The following is an 8,935-nucleotide window of genomic DNA, read 5'->3' on the forward strand; positions in this document are numbered from 1 at the left end:
ATGCCTGATCGGTCACCGGACCGATCAGGACCCCTCTGGATCGGATCAGGACCCCTCTGGATCGGTCCAGTGACCGATCCAAGTTCAGATCAGGCGGTTTCTGATTTCTTCTCTCCTAAAATTCAGAAACTCACAACAAATTCTAGAAAATTCAAAAAATTGTGAAATTTTGAGGATACATTCCTCATACCATATACTGTCAAGGAAAAATAGTTTTCTATGAAAATAACTTCCATTTTTCAATCTTGATACAAAGTTCAAAAGACTTTGAAATAGTTCAAAGTTAAGTAAACTTTGTATCACAATGTTCAATGATGAATGCTATCACTAGAATGGCTTCATCAAGGTTTTTCAAATCAATTTTGAAATGATTTTTAACCCTTTAATTTAGGACCACAATCTTAGGGCTAAATGTACATGACTTGTACATAAGCTTTCCCTATGATCCTCCTTCTTGAATTAGTCTCATCTAGGTACAAGAACTATGCACCTTGATCCTAACTCATGATCCTAATATCTCACACACATCTAAGGTGTATCAAATACATCCAAGTCAATTTTGATGTGAGATATGGGTTTAGGTTATCTTAGGCTAGATTCTCATGCATTTTCTAAACATCAATTTGATCTCAATATCAAATTGTGTTTCTATCCTTAAATCAATTTAAATTGATCATTAATGCAAGAGATGATGACATGGCATGAAATAATATCATAAATAGAAGCATGTGCCAATGTCATGATGTCATGGCATAAAGTTTGAAACTTAAATAAACATGACATAAAATTAACCTAAGCATTATCATGACATTTCAAAAGATAAACTTAAATATGATGTCATGACATGTGAGGGCAAACAATCATGGCAAGATTTAGCATGAATAAGACATACCTAGATTACCTATCTAAGTATCCTTAGTCTTAGCTAATACTTAAGCTTTAACCCTTGATTGCCCTAATATGCCAAAATCCTAATTTTGACACTTCTTGAACTCTAGATTCATTTATGCCACTTAAAGATCAAATTTATCCTCAAATCTTGGCATGTTTCATTTTTCCTCAAGAGTTCTCTAGATTTTCCCAAATTGTGCCAATTGAAATTAACATCATCATTTTCCATGATGGCACATTTTACTCTTCCAAGGAGTAAATATTAATGATTGTTCCATTTCATTTTCAAAGGTTCCCAAAAACCTTGAAAATGCTCCTTGAGTGTCAATTTTCTCAAAGTTGGGTTAACTACCCTTCTAATCGGAGTTGACACTCTCTAACCCATCTATGGGGTAGAGAAGATGCTCCTAGGTACCCAATACCTATTTGAGCTCATTGGGTTCACTAAATATTCACTAGGGATAACTTCCCTAGCAACCCTCCTAATGACCCTCTTAGGCTTTAAAGCCTTGGTCATTTGGGACTCATCAAGATCAACTCTAGGGGTGACTCCCCTTGTGACCTTGGTGGTGGTCTTCCTAGCCCTAGATTTTGTTCCATAATCGAATGGAACATTATGATAAGTGGGCTTGACCACTTGGGACTTAGGTTTGTGACCCAAACCTCTCTTGTCCTTTGACTTGGGTTTTTGACCCTTAGACCCTAGAGTTGACTTTTCTAAGTTCTTAAGAGCCTTTTCCAAAGTATCAAGTCTTGACCTCAAGACTTGATTCTCCTTTTCTAATACCTCAAGTTTTAATTTATCATTATTCCTTGAGGTATTTCTAGGCATATGTCTAGATGATTTGGGATTTCTACCTAGGTTCTCCTTAACCTTAGATGAGTTAATCCTAGTGTTATCATTTCTAGCATTGTCCTTACCTAGACTAACATGCTTGGCACCTAAGCACATATATCGATTCCTAAGATTATCATGCTTATCATTCTTGACAATTGCAATAAAACTACTAGCATGAGTCTTATTATTATTGCAAGAATGTGCCTTAAATGTTACCTTAGGGTTTGCCTTAGCTCCCCCTATCGACGTGCTCGGTCTCTTGTCCTTGTGAGATTGCCTCCCCCTCGGACATTGACTTCGATAATGTCCCCTTCGCTTGCATTGGAAGCACACCACGTGTTCCTTGCCCTTGCGTGTCGGGACTCCGGCTTCCTTGACCTTTGGCGCCGGTGGAGTCTTTCTAATCCTCTTTGGACATTTGCTCTTGTAGTTCCCAAATTCCCTACACTCAAAGCACATTATATGCAATTTATTTGAACTTAAATTGCTTGAGTTACCTAGGGTTGAGGATGGATGAATGGTCTCTTCTTCATCCCTTCCGGAGGTAGAAGCTTCTTCCTCTTGCTCCATTCTTGAAGAAGAACTCTCCTCCTCTTCTTCCTTAGATGTTGAGTAGCCCTCAACTTCTAATTCCTCTCCTCCATGATGTGAGCTACTTGGCTCACTTGACTCCTCTTCATGGCTTGAAGTGGAGTTCCCCTCATGGAACTTTGCCAAGTTGTTTCACAACTCCTTGGCATTGTTGTATCCTCCTATCTTACACAAGATATCACTAGGTAATGAAAATTCAAGGATTTTCGTTACCTCGTCGTTGATTGTGGATTGGTGGATTTGTTCTTTTGTCCACTTCTTTTTCTTGAGAAGTTCTCCCTTTCTATCCACCGGAGGAATAAAACCTACTTGTACACAATTCCAATTTGCTAGGTTAGTCATAAGAAAATACTTCATTCTTACCTTCCAATATGCGAAGTCGCAGCACTCGTAGAAGGGTGGAATCGTGATGTCTTCTCCGAGTCGATCCATTCTCTAGCTTGTGCTCCCCCGGGTGTTAATCCGACGAAGAGCAACCTTGCTCTGATACCACTTGTTAGGATCCTTCGTACGGAGGCTAGAGGGAGGGTGTGAATAGCCGACCCCAAATCGTCGTTTCTTTCTACAAAACGTGTTAGCGCAGCAGAAATAAACACAAGAAACGAAAACAAGAAGATCAAACCTCAACGCGTCGATGTAACGAGGTTCGGAGATGATACTCCTACTCCTCGGCGTGTCCGTAAGGTGGACGAAGCCTACCAATCCGTCGGTGGATGAGTCCCCGGAGAACCGGCTAATAACTATTCCTTGTGGGTGGAGAAACCTCGCCACAATACTTGTAACAACAAGAAAGGAGTACAACATATACAAGAAAGCAAAAGACAATACAAGTGTAAAAACAATCTTGCCTTCTCGTCGACTGGAAGAAGCAACAGCTCCAAGCGCCTACAACAGCAGATGATCCAGCCGGATGCTCACGCGAAGCTTTGGAGAAGCTCAACAAAGCTCAAGCACAGCAGCACTTAGGGACAGGAAGAAGGAAAAAGGAGAGTTAGCACCAAAGCCTTGATCTCCTTTTATAACCTGCGAACCTGCACAGCGAAGACAGAAGCCAGCGGAGAAGACGGAGCGACCCGTTGTGACTCAACGGTCGAACGTGGACCGATCAGGCTCCACCCTGATGGGTCCAGGATCCTTCTGATCGGTCTGGGGACCGATCAGGCCCTGGGCTGATCGGTCCCTAGACCGATTAGAATGCTTCACAGAAAGTTGCCCAACTTTCTATTCGTTTCCTGATCGGTCTGTGGACCGATCAGGCCACAGCTGGATCGGTCGTGGAGACCGATCAGGCTTCATGCTGATCGGTCCTGTAGAGTCACACAACCGATCGCTTTGCCTTCGTTTGTTATCCGATCGACCACAGACGATGATTACACGAGTATCACTGGATCGGTCTGCAGACCGATCCAGAGCTTGGTTTTTGCCCAAACCAAGTCCCAAGTCTCCCAAACCAACATCCGGTCAACCTTGACCTGTTGGTACATCATGCTTAGCATCCGGTCACTCCCTTGACCCGCTAAGACTCTCCACCAAGTGTCCGGTCAATCCCTTTGACCCACTTGGACTTTTCTCTTCGTGTCAAGTATTCGGTCACTCCCTTGACCTACTTGACCTTCTCAACACCAGATGTCCGATCACCTTTGATCCATCTGGATTTTCCCTTGCCCGGCTTCACTCACCAAGACTTTCACCTAGCTTCACTCACTAGGGTTTTCACCTGGCTTCACTCACCAGGATTTCCAATCTGCCTGGCTTCACTCACCAGGACTTCCAAACTACCTGGCTTCACTCACCAGGACTTTCCCGAATGCCTGGCTTCACTCACCAGGACTTCCACTTTCACCTAGCTTCACTCACTAGGATTTTCACCTGGCTTCACTCACCAGGATTTCCCGACTCACCTAGCTTCACTCACCAGGATTTCCCGACTGCCTGGCTTCACTCACCAGGACTTCTCCGACTGCCTGGCTTCACTCACCAGGACTTTTCCCCGTGCCAAACTCCCTGTTTGGACTTTCCCCGTGCCAAGTCTCCATACTTGGACTTTCCGCGTGCCAAGCTACCTGCTTGGACTTTTCCCCGTGCCAAGTCTCCGTACTTGGACTTTTCCAGTGCCAAGTCTCCATACTTGGAACTTGGACTTTTCGCGTGCCAAGCTACCTGCTTGGACTTTTCCCCGTGCCAAGTCTCCGTACTTGGACCTTTCCAGTGCCAAGTCTCCATACTTGGACTTTTCGCGTGCCAAGCTCCCTGCTTGGACTTTTCCCGAATCAGGTCAACCAGGTCAACCTTGACCTAAGGTTGCACCTACAATCTCCCAAACACCTATTCTTGTCAAACATCAAGAATACAACTCTCTTTTCGTCAAACATCGTCAAACATCAAAACACAACTCGAGTCAGGTCAACTCGAGTCAGGTCAACCAGGTCAACTTTGACCTAAGGTTGCACCAACAGACATCTCTCCCAATCCATATCCTGTATGATGTTTTTATCACAGCTTTGGATGGAACACGGTTAAGTGTGAAGACTGTTGTGTCTAGAGCATATCCCCGAAGGGATATAGGAAGATCTGTGTGGTTCATCATAGATCGTACCATATCTAATAGGGTACGATTCCTCCTTTCGGATACATTATTCCACTGTGGTGTTCCAGGAGGAGTGAGTTGGGATAGAATTCCACACTCAGCTAGATAGTCACGAAACTCATGGCTAAGGTATTCCCCACCTCGATCTGATAGAAGTATATATCTTAATACTCTTGCCTAGCTAGTTTTGTACTTTATTCTTGAATTCTTTGAACTTTTCAAAGGATTGTGACTTATGTGTTGATCCGGTGGTAAGAGCCCGGGACCTCCTAACGAGGGGTCAGCGCCACGTGGAGGTCAAAGGGCCAAGTGGTCCGCCGGAGAAGGGTGAGCCGACCGGACTTGGGAGAAAAGGATAAGACCGATCGGCCGACCAATGGACATTCGGTAGTAAAAGGCGCCCTGACCGGGTCGGGGTTCCGACGCTCTGTTGAAACAGTAGTTAAGAGCCGAGCGGAAGAACCAGTAGAAAATGACACTGCTAACAGTCCCTACATAGCGCCTACTGGAAATTTCCCCAATGCATCAATGTCAACGGCAGGCCGGACGCGAGGTGAGTGCCGTCCGGCCAGCGCGTAAAAGGAGGAGGGGCCGGCCGGACGGACTCCCTATCCAGCCGGTCGGACGCCCTGGATTATGAGCAGTAAAGAAGGGGGAACATCTTCTGACAGCCGTCAAGTCGTATGACTAGGCCATACTCCTAGTCTGACAACGGGGTGTCCTGTTGTCCCATCGAAGGCGCGATGAGACTGTTGCAGTATGACGTCAGGTAAGCTTTCTGACAGGTGCATACCGAGGCATGGGCTGCGGGCACGTATGCGCCTCGGTGGACGTGCATTGGTTCTTTCACCGCTCTATATAAAGAGCCTCTTATTTCGCCGGAGGTACGCATTCCAGGAGCTTCGAAGCCACTTTTTCCACTTGCTTACCTGACTTGAGCGTCGGAGGGTCGCCGCCGGGAACCCCTTCCCGGCCCGACTTCTGTGCAGGATCGCCGGAGGTTCGTGCGACCAGACGGAGGCCCACGCCATCGACTAGGAGCGCGCTACGTGCCCAGCGTCCTTTGGTTCAGCAATTCGGACAGGATCAATTTGGCGCCGTCTGTGGGAACGCTCCTGCATCCAATCGGAAACAATGGACGAGGCTGGACGACAACACACGGTGACACTTTCGAACAAGGAACTCGACGCTCTGATCGAGATAAGGGCCGCCAAGCTCGTGGAGCAAAAATAGAAAGTCACAGCCGAGCGACCGGAGCAGCAAGCAACATCAGCGTCTGGTTGTCGAGCGGAAGCGCCACCAGCCACCGTTGCATTTCATCGAGCCCTGTTCCGCACCCCTGAAGCCGTACCAGCTCACAGAGATAGGGGATCTTCTTCGGATGAAATGCCTAGACGAGATGACAGAAAGGGGAAAGCCCCCCGAGCTGACGCATCGCCCGAGCGGATCAATCGTCAATTCTCAGAGGCTATTCTACGAGACCCCCTGCCCAAGCATTACGTGCCTCCGACGATCGGCGAGTATAATGGGACAACCGACCCAGATGATCATTTGGGTAAGTTTGACAACACGGCAACCCTACATCAATACACAGATGTGGTGAAGTGTCGGGTTTTCCTCACCACCCTCTCCGGGTCGGCTCAACGGTGGTTTCGGAGGCTGCCGGACGGATCCATCACGAGCTTCAAGGATTTCCGAACGGCCTTCCTCCACCATTTTGCGAGCAGCCGACGCTACAAGAAAACGAGCGTGAGCCTGTTCACCATCAAGCAAGAAGCCTGTGAATCGCTTCGAGGTTACATCCAGCGGTTCAACCAAGTGGCGATGGACATTCCAACGGCCACCTCGGAAACTATGATGAATGCCTTCACACAAGGCCTAGTGGATGGAGATTTCTTCCGATCGCTCATCCGAAAGCCGCCCCGGGATTATGATCACATGCTACACCGGGCTAACGAGTACATCAACGTGGAAGAAGCGCAAGCGGCCAGGAAAAAAGAAACTCCAGCCGAGCGGCCCCCTCCGTCCGAGCGGAAACAACATGCCGCTCACCAGCCGCCCAAAGGACAGAGGGCCGAAGCAATCCGAGCCCCCCATGTCCGATCCCACGTGCAAGAGGTAGCTGCCGCTCGGCCAACGCCAAAGAAGAAATGGACCCCGATGTTCTGCTCCTTCCACCGGACGGATACGCACAATACAAGGGATTGTCGAAGTTTTCCCTTCGTGGCTCATCCCGTGCCCCGGAATGTCGGACGACGGTCTCCCTCAGTCGACAGGCGGGAGAGAACTCATGACGCCGAACGGACACGAACCGATAGGCCACAGCAACAGGCTCCCGATCGGCATCGTTCTCCAAGGCAGGAGAATCGCCGAGCGTCCAGAGAACGGTCCCGACCGTCCGCTCGGGAAGAGGAAAATAGAAGCAATACTTCCCGAGGCAAGATCAACGTTATTGCTGGCGGGCCGACCGGAGGAGACTCCAATCGAGCTAGAAAGGCAAGCGTCCGGCAGCTCCAAATTCATGCAGTCGGCTGCAGCCAAGAGCGGGCGAACGGACCGGAAATCAGTTTCGGGCCAAGGGACTTGGAAGGAGTTGAAGTACCCCACGACGATGCTCTGCTCATCAAAGCAGTAATAGCCAATTACACTATTCATCGCGTATTTGTTGACACAGGGAGCTCAGTCAACATCTTATTCAAGAAGGCGTTCGATCAGCTGCAAATTGATCGAGCCGAGCTGTTACCCATGACAACTCCGCTCTACGGGTTTACGGGTAACGAAGTTCAGCCGGTCGGACAGATCCGGCTAGCTACCTTGCTGGGAGAAGAACCGCTCAGGAGGACAAGGACAACAAACTTTGTGGTGGTCGACTCTCCCTCGTCCTACAACGTCATTTTGGGATGACCGGCGCTCAGCGAATTCCGAGCGGTCGTCTCAACCTTCCATCAGAAGATCAAGTTCCCCGTGGAGGACAAAGTGGGAGAAGTACGGGGAGATCAGCTAGCAGCTCGGCGATGCTACATCGAGATGGTCCGACCAGAAGCCAACTCCGCTCGGAAGACGCCCCGGATCGAGGTAAACGCCATCACTGAGAAGCCACCTTCTTTAATTTATGAAGAAAAAGAGGAGGTACAGATTCACCCAACCCGATCGGAGGCCACGACTTTTATTGCGTCCGATCTGGAGGAGAAGCAGAAAGAGGAGCTGATCCAATGCCTCTGAAGAAATCATGATGTCTTCGTCTGGTCGACACATGAGCTGCCTGGAATTTCGCCGAGCATAGCGTAGCACGAGTTACATGTCCAACCGGACGCCCGGCCGGTAAAGCAGAGAAAAAGAGATTTCAGCGCCGAGCAGAATGCCATCATCCGGGCGGAGGTAGAGAAGCTTCTGAAAGCTGGCCATATACGCGAGGTGCAGTTCCCGAGCTGGCTGGCGAACGTAGTATTAGTCTCCAAGCCGGGCAACAAATGGAGAGTATGCATAGATTTCAGGGATCTCAACAAAGCTTGCCCGAAAGACTTTTATCCCCTGCCCCGGATAGATCAGCTGGTGGACTCTACGGCCAGCTGCGAATTAATATGTATGCTTGATGCTTACCAAGGCTATCATCAAGTGCCGCTCGCCCGTGAAGATCAAGAAAAAGACAGCTTTGTGAAGGCCGACGGCACCTATTGCTATAAGGTGATGCCGTTCGGATTGAAAAATGCGGGAGCCACTTATCAGCGCTTGATGAACAAAGTGTTCAGAGAGCAGATCGGGCGGAATCTAGAGGTATATGTGGACGACATTCTCATCAAATCCGTCCGAGCGGTCGATCTCCTGGAGGACATGGAGGAGACTTTCCGAACACTGAGGAGGTATGGCGTCAAACTAAATCCCCAGAAGTGTCTGTTCGGAGCGAAAGGAGGACGTTTCTTGGGTTACATCGTGACCGAGTGGGGTATTGAAGCAAATCCCAGCAAGGTGAAAGTTCTGCAAGACATGCCGCCACCGAGAAGCACGAGGGAAGTGCAGCGTTTGACCGG

Source organism: Zingiber officinale, chromosome 5B (assembly GCF_018446385.1).
Source record: "Zingiber officinale cultivar Zhangliang chromosome 5B, Zo_v1.1, whole genome shotgun sequence".
NCBI classification, from domain to species: domain Eukaryota; kingdom Viridiplantae; phylum Streptophyta; class Magnoliopsida; order Zingiberales; family Zingiberaceae; genus Zingiber; species Zingiber officinale.